Below are 19,331 nucleotides of genomic sequence, written 5' to 3' on the forward strand. Positions count from 1 at the left end.
TGCAATCTTAAAAGACAAAAGCATTAATATATTACCCTATTTCCTTGAAGAAGGTTAGGAACTATCTGATATTCAAATGCCATGCAACATGGAATTATACTTTGCAACTTTTATGCTTTAATTCTTAAATTGTAAAAGAAGTGTAGCTGGACAAAAATGAAACTCAACCAAACTGAAACAAAAATATTAAAATAAACTGAAATCTAAGCAAAAAAAGTCTTTTAGAAATAAGAAATGTTTGAGAACTTATATAACTTAAATGGGTCAAACCAAGAAAAGGCAGCAGTCACATTCTGTGACTGGACAAATCATAGAGATGAAGACTGAGCAGGGATTAATAGCCAGCAAGTATTTGTAGTCACACTGACTCCTGCAGCCAAAGAGAAGAGAAAGAAACCACCCCTTCCTTAATTTTACAGGTGCTGAGAATTCAGGAAGAGAGGGGTTTTCTCAGTCTTCATGATAGGCTTTTCTAGAAAGTACAGGTAGTGCCACACTGCTTATGCAAAAGCCAGTGAAAACAAAGAAGCTACCGTTTATGTCCCCAAGTCCTTGAACTTGGGAGGCATCTGTGTTGTAGTAGCCAGACCCCTTCTCCAATCAGAGACGTGATGCCAATGGAAACCCACTGAGTAAATTTCTAGAACTGTAAAACTGAGTGAAACTTGTCTTGCCAATGGGGAAATAAGTACTTCCACAAATTTCCATAGCACTTAATTGCATCTACTTTCAGTGCCACTGAGCAATTAATTTTCTCATTATGAGTACCTGGAGTGCATCTCAAGGTTCTAATCTATCCTGGAGGACAGGTCTCTGAAGATAGTATTACACATTTCCATTTGTCCACATGAGAGTTGACTTCTGAGGTCCTGCAGGGGAGATCATCACAGCCTATTCTCCCTGCCCCCAGCAGCTTTTAAATCTCGCTTCAAGTAACCTGTGAAACTCTTGTATTTGAAATCAGTGAAAGGCTGGACATGGGCCAACAAACTGAAGCTTAATCCAAACAAGATGAAGGTAAGTGGGGACAGCAGACCCTATGGGGGAGGAGCAGGTACATCATCTGGGAGCATTGAAGTGATGGCTTTGGTCAAGACAGCTTTTGACCAACTTTATTGGTTCTCGTAACAAATTAAGATATACCGAGTTTGGGTACAAAGGCACATAAATCATTTTTTTGAAGGCATCTTACTAAATTTCTAATTCATGGTGTTTCATATTTTATACCACTTTGATATTCTTTATGATTAGCAGTATACAAATTTGCACAAATAAATAAATGTCCACTTTGCTGTCATTTGGTTTTTGTGCTGTTGTTGCAATATTGTTAATTTATTAAATCTGCTTACTATTTCAATATATTTACTGAAAGCTGCTGCAGGTATAAACAGGATGCAGATATATCAATAAATGTGTAACAAATTTTGCACTGGACACCACAGAGCCAGTGTGACATGTCTCCAAAGGAAGAAAAGACACAGGGGCAAACAACAACTATGCGTGCAGACATAACTTTTCTTTCTCCTTTTGCTGCAGTATGAAGCACTGCCAAAAAGAGATTAGCTGAAGAAGCAATTTGTCTTTTCAATTCCCGAGAACTGCTGCAGTAAAACAAGGTCTGGCCAGGTATGCAGAGGTTTTTTCCTGCATGCACATGCATCTTTGCTGGATTTTTCCGGCCTCAGACTTCTAGGTGTCTATATGATAGAAATGTATGGACTTCACACAAATAAAATGCAACTATTTATATAACCTTGTAATAAAACATAAGATAGAATATTCTAAGTCCATGGCTCAGTTATACATTTCATTTTTTTAGACTTTAGCACCCACAGAAAAGACTGGCCAATAACAGCAGCAACAACAAAAACTATAAAAAGGGATGGGTGGGGAGAACTACTCTTGGCAACAATACCATTCATGACAAATTGTTATACAAATTGTTCAGCAACTTTTAAAATGTAAACTTTTTGCAAAATTGCTTATGAATATAAAAATTATAGCACAACCGAGTTGTAGCAAATGTTTTAATTTCCAAGAAGCCCTGTTTGTGAGGTCACAGATAGGGACAATTGTAAATTTACCGTAAACAACAACAAAGAAGAACAGAACACATAGTTCTTCAGTTGTACCAATCTCTGAAATTCAGTAAAGAGAAATGTTTGTTCTTGGATAATTTAAACTTCCCCAAACCACCAATAAGTAATATGAATAAGTGTGCTGATCTTTTTACCATATTCTTATTTATATTTTATTCCAGATTCTAATGTGCCCATAATTGCACCAACCTGTTCAGATTCTGTTAAATAAATTCACCGTCTAAAATCTCATAAATATCTGCATGTTTTTCACAAAGCACTCAATATACTCACTTTTTCTAAATGCTAGGCAACTGAGCAGATACGAATTGACTGGCTTCATGCTGAATGAACCATTAGCGAAGTCATGCATAGTGTAAGCATGGTGTTAAGTATGTTCTATGTTTGCAGGAGACTATATTCATCGTTCCCTTATTTAATGGCCCCGTTCAGGAGAACTTGCAACACAGCTTAGCTCAGGCAGTCTACAAGTGTCATTTGCTGCACAATTCTACTCCTTGATTGAAGACGCATTTGGGTAGCTGAAAAGCGCACTTCAAGATTCCGCATGTCATACTGGTCTATTTCAATTAAGCATGCCAAACCTGTGCAAAACTGCACAATCTGACCACATACCTTGCCCTGCCTCCACCTCTTAAGGACATGCAGCAACATGTTCCATGTGTGTAGATTAAGCCCTGAGCCAGAAGTGACCATTCAGTCTGGCAGTACCAGCTACCAAAAAAAAAGTTTCTTCACTCCAAAACTAGCCTGTCCCTATCAACATGTGTGTGCACTAATGACTTTTATCTGAAGTGGGGGGAAATGTTAATTCCACTCACCATCCAATCAAGGGATATAATTTCTTATTGGCAAAGGAACAGTAACAGGAAGGATACACCTGAGGGCAATGTAAGCTTGGCATCAGTACTTTCAGAACCAGAAGGCTTAAATTGTTTCTCTCTGTGTTTTTAACAGTCCTTATTTTTATCTGTAAGCTACCTTTAGGTAGGGTACAACAACAACATGGTTTCTAAAGGGTATGTGCCATTAGGTACCTTAAATGTAGGTTACGGCCACTACACGGAATGTTTATTCGTCAGGGGTTGGACTACATGATCTTCAGGGTACCTTCCAAGGCTACAATTCTATGATATGAACTACATTGCTTGACTGTATCTTGCTCTTGCAACAATTCACTTGTCCCAGTATGCAAGAAGGAGAAACACACACAGTGGGAATGGAACTGGTTTAACTACAGACTAAGGCAGAGGTTTTTAAATTGTGCTCGCCAACTTGGCACCCAGAAATCTTCACATAGTCACAATTGGGCCTGTGCCAGTAGCAAAACGTGCTAGGCTAATTTATAACAATGGCTTGCTGATGAGTAAGCTAATGTGTGTGCCCCTTATTCCCTGCTTTGTTTTTTAGTTTTCTGAATAATCTTTCAGTTAGGAAACAGTATTGAAGGGGATGGGGAAGAAGGGAAAAACTGCATGTTAAGAAGAGAGGAACTAATGTCTTTTTTCTGCATTTGCTGGTATGAATCCTTATATTAACTTTCTTAACCTGCCACTTTTGGAGAAAGAAGTTTGAAAATACAGCCTACTAATTAAATGACAAATTAGAAATAAAACTGTATGAACAATTTGTATTTGTTCACTTGGTATATATTATACAACTTTTTACAGTGCTCAACCATTTCTAGGCCTCAAACTGCAAACACTGCTGCTTGAAGCAGCCTCCAGAAGTTGGTGGAAAATATGAGAATGAATTGTGTGTTTGTTTTTTGTTCTTATTCTACATGTCCTTTCAGAATTTAGTCAAACAATACTGTGACCTACCCAAGCTTCCTGCAAATTAGATTTTCACCATTTCAGAATATTCAGTATGCAAGTTTAGGCCAGTAAGATATTCCCACAATGCCTACTTCTGTTTCTTTTCACATGTCCTACTTGGGGCTATACGACTCACATCATAATCTTCAGTGTTTTACTATTCATTCAGGATTATTAAGATTGTGATAGTTTGCCCAACTCCCCTCCTATACAAAGGTACAAGCGTCTTAAAAGATGCAGTGTTCAATTTTATTTTCAACATCGCCTATGCAATTTTTCATAAATGAGAACCAGAATTAAAAAGTACAGTATGATCACATCTTGCATTGGGCTTATGTTCCAGGGATGGTGCATATAAACAAAAATGTATGTACCCAATGAATGTACCTTGGAACTGCCCCCACATGACCATCCTCACCTTCGGCTCTGGAATGCTCTAACACAGGGGTCTCCAAGCTTTCCTTGCCTCGGGCCAGTGTCTCCAGCAACGAATACATGGCGGGCTGAAGGGCGAGGGAGCGCGCGCCCATACGCGCGCACACACACGCTATTTCCGGTACAGATCCAGATCGGAGGAGGCCCGTGTGCATGCGCAAGCTATTTTCGGTGCTCCTCCGACCTGGAAATGGGTCCCCACGCTGCACCGCACCGCACCGGTAAGAGCGGGCGGCAGTCGCCACGGGCTGGATAAACGAGTCCCTCGGGCCTTATCTGACCCCTGGGCCGAAGGTTGGTGACTCCTGCTCTAACAAGATTTCATGGGGCTGTCTGAGTTCCTGCAAGATCTTACAACAGCATCCCTGAGCCTGGTAAGGAAAACCTGGTCCTCTGCCTTGCATGCAATGACAGCTTTCAACTGTGCATGGTTGAAATTGCGCAGGTTAACTGCATGCAATTTGTGATCGTACTGTATAGTACTATATTATACTAAATAAAAGAAGAAAGATAAATCCTACACTGATTGTAGCCAAGGATCTGATTTTTATTTTGCTAGCCTTGGTAACAAGCCAAACTTTGGTTATCAGGAACCATTGAATGTCATCACACTGAGCTTCAGAGGTGGTGAGTGCTTCTAAGGCATGACACAAGGTTAGGAACAATTCCTTTCCCCATCTCTAATTTCAGGAGGAGGACTGGAGCACATGTTTGTTGTACTGTACTGTACTTCCAAGGTCTATTGGTGTGATTCCAAAACACAGCCCAACACAGACTAAGTCCAGCCTTTCACCTAAATCTGGAATGAATGGGGAACTTGTAGCCGGGCTGTTCTTAGAGGGTGCTCCAAGCAACCTCAAATACAGTGGTACCTCGGTTTAAGAACAGTCCGGTTAAGAACAATTCGGTTTACAAACTCTGCAAAACCGGAAATAGTGTCCCAGTTTGAGAATTTTACTTCGGTCTAAGAACGGAATCCGAACAGTGGAAGGGCACCAGCGGTGGGAGACCTCATTAGGAAAAGCGTGCCTTGCTTTAAGAACAGTTTTGGTTTAAGAACGGACTTCCAGAATGTTCGTAAACTGAGGTACCACTGTACAGCATAACTCAGACAAATTGCACCACTCCTTCTGAACCAGGAGGTGGCAGAGTAGTGAGAAGAGTCATACACACTTAAGAGGCAGGAAGGACCCGCTCCATGGTCAATGTCAACAGCATGGACACCTAATCATATCCCTACTGTCCAACAATCCAACACTTTTTAACACATCTCTTTTTCAGGAGCAGTATCTTTTTTCTATACTATAGAAAAAGCAGTGTTCCAAATTTCATTATTGTTTCACATTGTATGTTGCTTTCAGCTGCAGTGTGCTTTTTCTTGAGCTACTCTATTTGCACATGTATTCGCAAATACATTTTAAAAAGCCTGGACACTTCAATATTTGTGAAGTTACTTAAATATTGCTTACTCTGAAATGCTGCAGGTGAAAAACAAGAAACTTACAGCAGAAACTGCTTATGCTTCTCTCACACAGCAAGTCACAGAAACAGCCTACAGCCCTGCCAAGTGGGCTGCAGTTTCTTCCAACCTGGATGCATGCTGGAGGACTACCCATTGTCTGCATAGGCTGCAGAAAGAAACAATATCACAGTATTTACTCACAGATCTAAAACATTTGTCCATGTGGCCCTCAGATAGGAAGGCATACCCCCTCTTCTTACATTGGAGATGCTAAAACCATGGGAATATCACTCAGACTTATGAGACCCCAAGCAAACATACTTGAGGGAACAACAAGAGAACAGTCCTATCTTCAAATACAGATCATCTGCACTGTTTCTTCCAACATGCAGAGCCAAAACAGTTGTGATGTTGAAATGTGTGAGGTGAAATGTTGCTCCTTTGGCAACAGTAGCCACAAGGGGATGCGAGAAGATTAGCTATGTGCAATCCTTTTCCCCACATTATAGTCCCTCCAAGTGTCCCCTTTAAAGGATATTAGTCTTGGTTGGGAGAGATGCTTCCATTGGTATGAAATAAACTTCCTTCCAGGGCTAATAGCAGTGTCAGGGGTATTTAGTGGAATCACAAGGTGGAGGTGGTAAAAAGATTTAACACCTCTCCTCATTGTACCTTTGCTACTTACTCACTTCCCACAGTGTCTACTGTTAAAAGGTTGAAAAAAAATTATCTGTGAATGCATTAGCCTTCTAGTACACTAGTCTCTTGTAACTCCTGATTCGTTTTAGAAGAGGTAGTATATATCAAAAAACCTTTGATGGAGGAAATGTGATAAGGCAGGGGTGTCACTTTTTCCCAAATCCACCAAGCTAGTACAGTGAGAAGAAATTCACAAGACAATTTTTCAAGATCATTTGGGAATTTGGGTGGGCTTTATATTCAAATGAAATGTTCCCTTATATTAGGCCAGGGGTCAGCAAAATTTTTCAGCAGGGGGCCAGTCCACTGTCCCTCAGACCGTGTGGGGGGCCGGACTATATATTGGGGGGGGGGAATGAACAAATTCCTATGCCCCACAAATAACCCAGAGATGTATTTTAAATAAAAGCACACATTCTACTCATGTAAAAACGCCAGGCAGTCCCCACAAATAACACAGAGATGCATTTTAAATAAAAGGACACTTTCTACTCATGTAAAAACACGCTGATTCCTGGACAGTCTGTGGGCCAGATTTAGAAGGCGATTGGGCCGGATCCGGCCCCCTGGGCCTTAGTTTGTCTACCCATAAATTAGGCAGTAACAGTCATGCTAAGTAGCAGCGAGTAGTAGGAAATATTTTGAATACTTATATTCTACAGAAGATTTTGTGAGAAACCATTTTATTGAAACATTTCAACAAGAAGAGCAAGTTAAGATCAACAAACATTATCAGATCACAGTGAAAACGAGTTTATGGGTCATTAATCCCGCCTAACAATTTGAAATGAAGAGGGGAAAATAAACTACATATCTGGTATAGTGTTTTTCTGTTAACAGTAGAACTTAATGTATTCACAAAACTAGTATTTACCAAACGTGGCTCAAAGATCAAGTTACACCTTCTTTGGCTTCTCAACAAGCAGAAATACAGAATGCACGTGTTCCAATATAAGAAGCCACAAGGGTTTAAATAGTTTGAAAGAAAAATCACATCCTCTCTTTACTCACAATTTTAAAAAATACCCTTTAAAACTCACTAGGTTGTTTGTTTGCTTTTTACCCAAAGGTCCTGAATTGCTTTGGGAAGATGCCTGGCTTTGGTTTTAGGCATGTCACCAATGGGAACATATCCTACATTTTGGGGCAACCACCAAGAATGTCTTTCCACTTCTTTGTCCTATGAACTTGGCAGAGATGGTATAGGTCAAAAGCATACATGCTGCTGATCTTGGAAATTAAAGCAGCAAATAAGGAAGAGAGAGTTATTGTAGGCACACAGTGCCCAAGCTACTTAATGCTTTGCACACCAAAATCAGCACCCTGAGTTGTAACTTTAAGTCTGAAAAGCCAATGGCTGGAGAACATTTTTGTCAACATGATTCTAAGAACCCACCTCTGACAGAGGAAGTAACACTGCATTCAGTATCAGCTATGACATCCAAAAAGCACACTAGGGGAGATACTATCTAAGGGCATGAGAAAGGGTTGTCAGCTCTGAACCTGAAAGGAAGGATCAAAAGAAGCTTTCTTCTTGCATTGGTTTAAAAAAAAAAAAAACACTTCTTACCACACTAAATTTTAAGTGTAGTTGTTCCATTATATAGCAGTTGTCATTTTAATGGTCAAAATTGCACTTTCTATATTAGCACCCCTTACGCATTTGGCCACTGCCTTTTCCCAAAAAGCAAAGAGGCCTTGATTGAAGAGGGTGTCTGGGACCACTGTTATAGTGCTAGAGCTTGAAGTGTTGGTGCTCTGCACTGCAACCCTTCAATAGCCATGACCACTTCTAAAATTATACAACAAAAGGGAATTTTTGTCAGGTGCATTCTCTCCCTACCCACTTTGTTTGACATTCATCCTGGAGGATTCAAAAGTTTTTATTTTGTGGCATTTTGGTTGGTCATAATAAAAGGATTTTTGACTTTTCAAAACAAAAGTAGTAGTTAATATAATCTGCCTGAGCCTGGTTTGTTGTTGGTTTCTCGTGCTGAGAAATGGCAAAAAGCACCCAGGAGATGATATCATTAACTGCTTTTAAAAAGTGGCAGCACATCACCCTTGTTTATCCTTGCTCTTGCTATACCACTGTCTGGAAGAAAGTGCACTAATAGCCAGGATCAATTCACTGCTCCATAGGTTTATTCAGGTAATGAGGAGAGGTCTATTTGGCATTAGTGTTTTGGAATAATTTAATATAGTGAAACATCACAGCTCTTGTAATTAAATGATACAGTGGTACCTCGGGTTAAGTACTTAACTCGTTCCGGAGGTCTGTACTTAACCTGAAACTTAACCTGAAGCACCACTTTAGCTAATGGGGCCTCCCGCTGCCACCGGAGCACGATTTCTGTTCTCAACCTGAAGCAAAGTTCTTAACCTGAAGCACTATTTCTGGGTTAACGGAGTCTGTAACCTGAAGCATATGTAACCTGAAGCGTATGTAACCCAAGGTACCACTGTAGTAGGTTGCAATTACTGACTATTGGAAACTGTAGTCTTGTAACAAGATCAGGAAATTTTTGTAATATCCAAATGAAAATATGTGTGCCTATTTTACCAGATTCATTAAAATGAAGTACTCCTTTAATCCACTCAGCAGGAAGTCTATCTAAAAATGTAGAAGGATATACCAAGAAGATTATAGCCAGGGAGAAACTATCAGAAACTTTAATCTGTATAACATCCACTAATGTGTTCAGCCTGTAACTGTCCAACCATGTTCTTTGACATAGGTTGCTTCCAGACAACTTGTTTAGTAAGCATTCATCCTGATTTGTTTGCAGAGAAGTTAGATGATATTTGCTATTTAATGAGTACGTATCCTAATCTGTCTGAGGGACAAACTCCATTGCATCAAAGCAAGTCTTATCACACACTTTCCAATGAAGTTCCACATCTCTTTCCTTATTATAAAAAGTCCAGTCTTCTGTGGAAGTGGATGCAGGAGCTCCAAGTCAAGTTAACTGCACAACCTGAATCTGCCAGTATGTGACAAAATCCCATCCAAAAACAGCAACAGACTGGAATCACTATTATCTAATATGCAATTCTGCATTATCTTTTTAATTGTAAACCATATTGAGGAATTTTTTACAAGCTTGTGTGATATGAATATGAAAATGACATTTTGAAACAGAATTACACCCCACTGGTTATTAAACACCCATAGCAGTAAATGCAGAAACAGTTGTAATTGGATAGAAAAATAAATTTCAATCAGTAACAGTAAAACAGAAGTTTTATTAGAAACAACCAAAATTCACAAAGCAGTTTGTGAGTTTTTGAACTCCACAGAACACTGCTTCCACTAGGAAGGGAAGGGGGAAATAAATATTTCTGTAGAGAGCCATAAAAGTAATCTACATTGGGCAAGTAATCCACACTGTTTCTGGCAACAACATTCCAAGCTACACAATGTTGAGGTAGACTTAAAAATTTCATTTCCTATCCTCTTTCCCTTTTAAAGTAAATCTCTTTCCAATAAGGAATGAAAATTGCTATTCTTTCCATAAAATAAGTCACCACCATGTTGAAAATGAACAGTTGGTTACATTAAATGAGGTGGTATAGTTAATTCCTGGTGTGGAAAGAAATTATTTCAAACATTTGAAATACTGTGGTTTTCTTTATCCGACAAAGCTTCGAGAGTCTACACTGGCTCATCTAGAAGAAAACTAGCAAATGAACAAGCTTAAGATCTGCACACAAAACACCCCTAACTTCAAATTGACAGGCACTAAAGATTTCAAGCAGGAAGCTCACTTGCATGTAAAACGTTAAATGCTAACTTTGCACTAACATGATTTCATCCAATCATTCCTTCTGTACAAATGTAACTTTCCACTTGAAAACACTATAACCATAGTTCCAGAGTACCATTTTACAAGCAGAAAGAACTATAATGGAGCTTCAATAATTTACTCTCTCTAAAACTTAGCTACCACAGATTGGTGCATTTTCATTTCCACTGGCAAAGTTTTGAATTAAGACTGCACTTGGCTGTTGCACCATATGTTTCTATATGTTCCTTGAGAGGAGACCAGGAAAGAGAATATACACCCATTTCCCAGCAAGCAAAGCCATCATTCTCTACCTTGTAATGTGGGCAGTTTTCATGTTTCACCAATGTGAATATATATCGACCTTAAGGGCCCTCCCTCCCATGGCAGCATTAGACAACATCTGATGAGGTCCCTGCACCAAATTCTGTGTTATAGTGATGTTAGGCAAATACTCAGTGACACAACTAGGAAATGGGTTAATCTACCCATCTGCCCTGATGATATCAGGGTTTGCTGTCTCTCAGCTCATGTTGAAACTTGTGTACTTTGTCCCACTGAACTTAATAGATGACCCTGAGACTTGAGCCAGCCTCTACCTGCAAAATTCTGCACTGGATTCTGATTTTGAGTCATGCCTGATTGTGATGTGATGAAATAAATCAAGTATCATTGTTTCTTCTGTATAACTATCTATCTACATATAAATCTAAAAGCCAGCTTCCAACATTAACCTACTCCAAAAACAATCATATACTGTATAAACCGAATTCTAATAATCTGACAAAGTGTACAATGAACACATCTGCAAACCGTCCACAAGATCTTTCTACATCTAAAGGTCTGTTAAACTGTTAACTACATCTTTCTTGCATGATTTGGTAAACGCTTCTGGCAATGGCATGAATTGTATCTGGCAAGAAGAAAAGACATATTCCAAATGGTAATTGCGAATCCAGAAGAAGTGCCAAGATGTGCAACTTACATAGGTCATCGGGAAACTGTGCATGCTACTGAACACCAGTCTGCCAAACAATTTCAACAGTCATCATTGTAGCAAAACATTGTTCATTTTTATTTTCAAAAACTTTATTTATAAAAGTAGAAAATGAGGTAGAAAACAAAACAAATGAAACAAAACTAAGTGAATGAAAAACAAAACATAGTTCTTGATGCAGATGTACTATTTTTACAATCATGATAAACACAGCTTAACTTTTTTATCACTCTGTGGCACCAATGTTCATGGTTGTTGAAGAAAACAAAACAATGTAAAAGCAGTAGGGGCTAAAAGGCACAGAAAACAGAGTCTGGACAAGAGGCTTGTGGGGACCCAGATAAGCTTTTATAAAGGTTTGTTTTAAGCATTCATGACACACACACACACAAAAGGAAAACATGGTTGCAAAACCAGATAAAAACATTTAGTTTTCTGAAACTCTCCAGTTAAGTCCAAATGGACTTCATCTAGCCCATGGTATGCACAGGTCTCCTGTCCTCAAGGACCCCGTAATAGAGCCCAGTTTTCCCAATCCCCATTTGGTGGGTGCACTTTTGACAGTTGCCACCAAGCTGCTACAACTTGTGTGTATGGTCCAAATGCCTACTCATGGCACTCCAAGAGGAATCCAAGGCTAAAGAAGAAGCCCATTACATTAAAAAAAACCATGCTTTGGGGTAACAATTTCAAAGGTCCCCCCCCAAAGGAAGAGATTTAAAAACAGTAACTGTGGTGCTCTCAACCCCCTTCCCAGTTCCAGTCCTTGGACACACACAGAAGAAGAGATGGTGCTCAGACTTTCACATTAGGCCTGGCTTTACAGACACTTGGAAGTAGAAGCAAGGTGCTTCCAAGGTGCTTTACAGCACATTGTGGCCCAAATCATTTGACACATTCTAAAAGATTCAAGGGGAGGTTATGGTTCTATCTGCACTTTGTCTCAGCTTTGGTGTGGTCAGAAGCAGTAAGAATATCTCTCACCATTTCTAACAACCCTCAAAATCCAGTGATCTAAAAGAATAATCCCACTCTTCAGAAAAAGTGGCAGGGCCATTCACTCACTTTGCACCAGGCTTCACAGTCACTTCAACACAGTAAGTATTATTCCATGTCTAGTCATAAATTACAGCACAAAACTGAGGTTATTTTGCTATCTGCTGAGGGAAACAACTCCTAAATTAGGTACTTACTTGGTTTCTGATTTAAATGCAAAATTAAAACATTACTGCTAAATATAAAATAGGATATATGTATTTCCAAGTGATGAACACTACTAATACCATGCACTACAACTCTTCTGCATTTCCCCTGGTTTATACATTAACATTAAACCATGGCTAATGATAAATGTAGTTAACATTAACCATGGTTAACAAGCCATAGTTAAATCTGAGGCATCTGGCAGATGATAATTAAACCTTTGTTTATTACATCATAGAATAGTTAGAACTACTTGCAAAAGCAGCAGAACTTTGCGGGTGGTTTGAATTTTCTACTGATCTTCATTTGCACCTCTATATTTTTGGGTGGTGATGGCTTCTTAACCATAGTCTAGATTCACTAAGATATGGTCAACATTAACAAAGATATATAAACCAACTACAAACCTTGGTTACTGAGCAACCTTTAACCATAGTTAAACTCCTGGGCCGGATTCACACATAACATTAAGCCATGGTTTAATTAATGTCATATGCAAACCAGGCGACTAATTGTGAGGAAAGTGTGCAAGGAAGCTCTCTGCTGACAATGATTATGCTTCGCAATCTGAACAAAATATTACCTTGCTCACAACTCCTAGTCTATCACAATGAAATGCTGGCTCCTTAAACTTTGAGAAAGAACAGTATCACAATCGATATGAAAGTCTTCTTGCACAAAATGGAAAATGACACAAGCCAACAAAAGTGACCATCAGGCTTCTAGCTCTATTTTCCATCCACATTGAGACTTCATTGGACATTACATGAACAAACCTTGCAATTTGTATATTCCAGCCACCCTTCCTACCCTTCCGTTTTTCTCTCTCAGCAAGCCATTGTTTGCTATTAGAACCAAACTCGTCAAACTATGAGTTGTGCAAACCAAAGTTTGCCTAGATCACCTTTAATGGCAAACCATGGAACTGAGCTCCTAATGCTTCAAACTATGAATTGGAGACACAACAACATTATGTCTATATAAATGCTTAGCCTGTGGTGTGGTTTAAAAGGCTTAATAATGTAGCCACGTAAACATGCACTACTCCCAAGCTTTTCAGCAGTACCTTCGGCTTGAATTCAGAAACAGAATATCTACCCAATATATACAAGGTATTCTGAGATAATGATGATACACCAACAGAAATGCAGGGAAATAATCTTCTTTGCAAAATGCATCAGGACAAGGGAAACTACTTATCAGTTTTCTGCACCCTACCTGTACCCGCAACTGCTGCCAGTTGCTGAAGCTATCTGCCCCCATATGAAAAAGTAATTGGTGTGCAACTGAAAGTGTGTATATAACGTAACAGTATATACTGTATGTGTGTATATATGTGTGTATATAACATAAGTGTGTATATAACATAACAGTAATGACAGGGAGTGGTATTCAACGATGTTTTACTCAGAGAAGACCTAGTGGGCTACCAATTTCAAGTGAGTCTACTCTGAGTAAAATTTAGTTGAACACCACCCAAGTTAAGAAACTTTCAACAATTTAAAGGCTTGGTTTAATATATGTTTTTCCAATCCTTTCATGAACTCCAAGCTTCAACTATCAAAGTAGAAGTAGTAGCGATTTTATTTGTTTAGCTATAAACCACAGCAAGGATAACACACACTCAAAGATGAGCCACAAATATGACTCTTCAATTTCCTAGCAGCTAGCACAAATACAGACAGACACAAGGTAACGCAATTTAAACTTTCTCTAACAGCAAAAAGCACACAAACTCACTTGGTGTAACAAAATTATTTCTGTGAGTAAACTCACAGCAAGTATTCTTCATCAGGATCTTATATAGAGGGCACTGAGTAATATGGTGAACAACGTCCTCAATGCTGTTTTACACCTCGCACATAAATGCTGTTCCAAGGAGAATTTCTTATAGCTGCCATCCAAAAAGGCAGAGCGTAAAACACCAAGTCTTAATTCCATAAAAGCAATTTTATGGGGAGCCAGAGTAATTAACTCCAAATAGATAGCTTTTGCATGGTCTACCTTGAAACATGGATACAGTCTAAAAAATCTCAAAGAATGGATAGTTAACACATCAGTCAAAGCTCTCTCATACGCAAGGAAATTCAACAGAGATTGATATATGTCACTGGATTGTAGGTGTAAAGCAGAATTTAAGGGGGTGAGCCATAAACTATAGAAACCAAGTGTGAAGATGGCATAGTTAGCATTCTCTTCTGAAAATTTAAGAGGTGAACTGGCTTTTTTGCCTGATCAGAAGGCCAACCCACTTCTGCATGGATATACGCAATAGGAATACCAGCAGGGAGGGCCAATACTTTCTTTAGAAAGCAATTTTGAACATTCTGCAACTCCTGGACTAATGGTCAGTTGAGACCCCAAAGTTCTAAAACATGTAACATGCAGAAAACAACCGCAGTCAAGAAAAAATTAGGGAATAATAATAATAATAATAATAATAATAAGCCACCCATCTGACTGGGTTCCCCTAGCCACTCTGGGTGGCTTCCAACAAATTAAAACACAATACAACATCAAATATTAAAAACTTCCCTAGCTCAGGGTTGGAGTGCTATTGAAATATATTTCTTCAATTTATAACTGCCTATTTTGCACATGGTTATAATGGTCGTTTCTGATTAAACACCTGTGAAAAGTTACAGTCAACATTTTAAAATACATCATTTCCAGGGGAAAATCTGAAGTTACAAACAAAGGCCAAATGCCTGAAAAATGGATGATATACTGAGTGTACGCTGGAAGTTTGGGGTGTATGGGGTGTTAGGGGAGGGATAGTACCCCTGGCGGGAGACAAGTCATATTCCTTCTGTGGTAGTTTGCCCACCTTTGGTCCCCACCCTGACTCAGCTCTCAGCTCTGGCTCCTAAAAACTGTCAGCATGTGACAGCAGCCACAGCCTGGAAATGGCCTTGAATAGCTGCCTGAACCAGGTGAGGGTAGCTAATGGGTCTCCTAAGGGTTGGAGGGCTTAAAGAGGAAGCTTGGGATATGGCTCAGAAGCTACACTGCAAAGGAGGAACTGGAGAAAAATCAGCCACAAGTACACTCAGAACTACAGGCTGAAACATGCATATTATATACACCACGTCAGAAAGAAAATTGACAGTCACCTTTGCGAAGAACCCTAAGTAATTTTTAGAGGAGATAAGCTGTAAAGAATGTTCAACTATTATTCTATCTCAAACACAAGGTTAACATTCCAAATCTCACCAATTCCAATTTCCTAATGCTTTCCCAGCAAAAATACTAAATTGTGGGTTTTAAAAGGGCCAATTTAAAAATGCAGATGTGGGCTTTTCCACAGAAACTGGCAAAAATAAAACTATAGCTTCAAGACAAAATTTTCTATAGTAAAAAGGAGAACAACTACAGACTCTTAAGAGTATCTGTGCTGGATCAAAGAAAAGGTCCACTTAGCCCCAACATCCTGTTTGCCTACAGTGGCCAATCACATGCCTCTAGAAAGCCCACAAGAAGAATTTGAAAACAGTAACCATATCCCCCTACTGCTCCCCCTGCAAGTGGTACGAAGATACACACTGCCTCTACAGCTCAAGTTCAATAGATTTATCAGTATTGACAGACTTATCCTAATCATTTGATCCATATCATGCATAATTTTATAACCTCTGCCATGTCTCATTCCCCTTTAACCAGCTTTTGAACTAAAATGCCCAAATGTTGTTGCTTTCCCTTACAATTATCCAAGGCTAACTCAGCCAGTCATCCCAATGTTGCACTCTGATGAAAGATGCTAGTGTCTTTCCTCAGAGCGGAGTGGGGGCACTAAGACAGCTGAACCCCTCCACAATTTTTTCCCATACTCTAACAGATCTCAAAGATCGCCATTCTTTAGAATGCTGAAGGAGGAGCACTGTAGCGCGCCATATATACAAACCAACTGCAACAACCCCTGCTTTAAAGAAAAAGAATCCTGTCTTAGGCCATGATCACCCACAACCAAGTGAGAATTTTTACTTAGATATCCCACATCAAAGCCCAACCCTTTAGTTTCCATTATGTTTTTGACTTATAAAAAAACCACCCGTGGCCAGGCTAGAGCTGAAGAAGAAACTGGCAACGTCTGCCATAGAGCAAAAGAAGGCGTGGGCCTGAGATTTCTAGAATGCAAATGAAGAACAGGAAGTTAATAAAAAATACAGAGCACACTGCTAGACTAGATGAGAACCCACTCATCAAATATGGTTCTAGGCCAGGCATCCCCAAGCTTCGGCCCTCCAGATGTTTTGGACCATAATTCCCATCATCCCTGACCACTGGTCCTGCTAGCTAGGGATCATGGGAGTTGTAGGCCAAAACATCTGGAGGGCCGCAGGTTGGGGGTGGAAGTCCACTCACATGGAAGGAAGTCCAATTGAACTTACAAGTGCACATGCACATATTGTGGATATCCAAAGAAAGCAAAGCTTTGTCTGAGTAACAGCAAAAGAGATATGGGAAAGAACTTCTTCTTCTTCTTTGGTGATCACTAGAAACACAACAAAATGTTTAGAATTTACTAAAATGGTATAAATTTATGTAGCCTTAGTATCATTAAACTAAGGCAGTAGCCCTAAACAGTACTGTATACATTCACCTCTCCCTTAAGCCCACTAGATCTGCCTGTGTGCATTACAGACAAGATTGCAATTTCACAGATTAAACAAACTAAATTCAAAGGAAGCACCACTGATTCTTTTTTAACTGATCTCCATAAGAAAAAGGCATGTTCCTTTATAGATATATGAATCTGGAAATGTTAAATACACATTTCAATCTGGAAATGTTAAATACATATTAGCAGTTAATGTAGAAGTTAGAACTTGAATGTTGTCTTTTATCGCTGACTTTTTTAAAAGGATGCCATGCCCTGCAGCTCCAAAACAGAAGTTTTACTCTCAACTACTAAGCACAACAACAGACGTACTGTTCTGAAGCATTTATTTCCTTGCAGTAAAAGCTGACTGAATTCCACACATGCTCTTAACAGGATTGAGTAAGTTTTAAATTGCTTATCACTAAAGAAAGTGAAATTTGATCTGCATGCATGCTCAGAATAGTATGGGTACAATTTTCCATATTCCCATAAAAAATGACCATGCACAGCCATTTTATAGAAGGGCCATGTTTATCACAAAGTGACTTTCCTTGTATCTGATTTAATTATTTCTAGAACTGTTAAAACACTGTGTTCTGCAAGAAAAACATTGCCCCCCATACCCCATTCAGATTTTCTGGTGGAAAACTTTACACAGGTACAGCAACAAAACATTCTCTAGAAATCATTGCATCAGTTGTTGGGCACATAGCCACTGAATACTGAATTTTAATGGAATTGTACCTTGCATTTCATATTTTTCAATAATAATAATATATTTAGTTGCCTAGGTTTATTTTTCTGCCATAAAATATATTAAGTATGGATTAACTTGATTTTTCAAGATCTTCGCTGATTTTGCTTTTTTACAACAAATTTACTGAAGTAATTATTATATACAACACAGATAGTGCCAATGATGTAATAAAAGCTTCAAAGAAAGTTTATGCTTTGCTGGAAGAAACAAATTTCAGTTAAGCTATTTAAATATTTGTACTTTGAGTACAACTGAAAATAACAAACTTGAATCAATATGTATTTTAATTCTCTTTCTTGTAAAAAAGAAAAAGGAACTACTAGACAACGACGACAGTGATTGAATGTTAAATGCTGCTGAAACATTCAAAGGAGTTGGATTGCTCAGCCTTGAATTTGTAATGAGTTCAGAAACTCTACTTTATCTGGCATGCAGACTCTTTCCATTATTCTTAACCACAATGCTTGATGGCAGATGGTACCCTATGTATTCAGTTATTTAGACTTCTGGCTTAAAAATACTCTCTCTTTACCAAAGTTTCACTTCACTATCACAAAATGGAAACCGGACTTTAAAAAATGTAAGTCATACTCAGAGTAGATCTATAGAAATCAATCAACTTTAAGCATCTCACAACTAACTTAATCCATTCATACGAATGGGTCTTTTATAAATATGACTGGGGCTGCAACCCTCTTCCTGGGGGCAGCCCCACTGAATTCAACAGGAGTTATGTTTGAGTATACATGGTTACTGTTGCATTGTCAATTAGATGCAATTCACCCTTTTCCACTGACAAATATTTAATAAAGTAGGCTTAAATATCCCAGCAATAATTTTCCAGGCCAAAAACCACTTATGGGAGATGAGAGACCTCCCAATTTCTAGGACAATTTTCTGATCCACACCTATCACCAAAGTAGTATTGCAGTGAAATTCCTTGCAAGGTGCTCTCTATTAGCCCTAACAATAAATTAATCTTATGGATCAGCTAGAACTAGATATGACAAATAGAAATCTCTGCACTTAAAATGGCTCTTGCTGATTAAGATGAAGGGGGAACAGAATATTCTCAACACAAAAGAGTAACAGAGTAAACACTACATTCTACTTCTGAAATATCTGCATAACTGGATATCTTTCCTCTAACTAATATTAAAGTCAGGATGGGTTACACTACACTTTTCCAACAAAATGTGGTCTGGACAGGTACAACTTCTTTATGTATGTCATTTTTGTATGTAGGGTTCATTCCCATATAGGGAAATGCTATGTATGAAACAGCGGCTAGATCATCTCTATGTAGAGAAAAGGCACATATGAAGAACTTGTACCTCTCCAGCATACGGTTTATGTCGGAAGTGTAGTTTATTTATATGAAAAAATTGATCCCTCCTCTAGTTCCAAAGAGACCCTAAATAACAACAAACAAAATACTTAAACCCCCAACATACATTCAAGTTAGTAACAGCATAGC

The 19,331-nt window shown here is 38.8% G+C and overlaps 1 protein-coding gene across 4 annotated transcripts in view; it reads right to left on the reverse strand.

Moving 5' to 3' along the window:
* Positions 1-19,331, reverse strand: part of TAB2 (TGF-beta activated kinase 1 (MAP3K7) binding protein 2) — a 49,510-nt gene that overhangs the window by 22,036 nt on the left and 8,143 nt on the right. The window contains exon 1 of one of the 4 annotated variants that reach the window (XM_082215227.1): positions 5,856-5,980. The exons of the other annotated variants lie outside the window; for them this stretch is intronic. The gene's annotated coding sequence lies outside the window, so the exon portion shown is untranslated. Of the gene's footprint in view, positions 1-5,855; positions 5,981-19,331 lie in introns of those variants that run through there. 4 annotated transcript variants of the gene reach the window in all.

The sequence above is a fragment of the Podarcis vaucheri genome, assembly GCF_965113315.1.
Source record: "Podarcis vaucheri genome assembly, chromosome: 3".
Taxonomy (NCBI): domain Eukaryota; kingdom Metazoa; phylum Chordata; class Lepidosauria; order Squamata; family Lacertidae; genus Podarcis; species Podarcis vaucheri.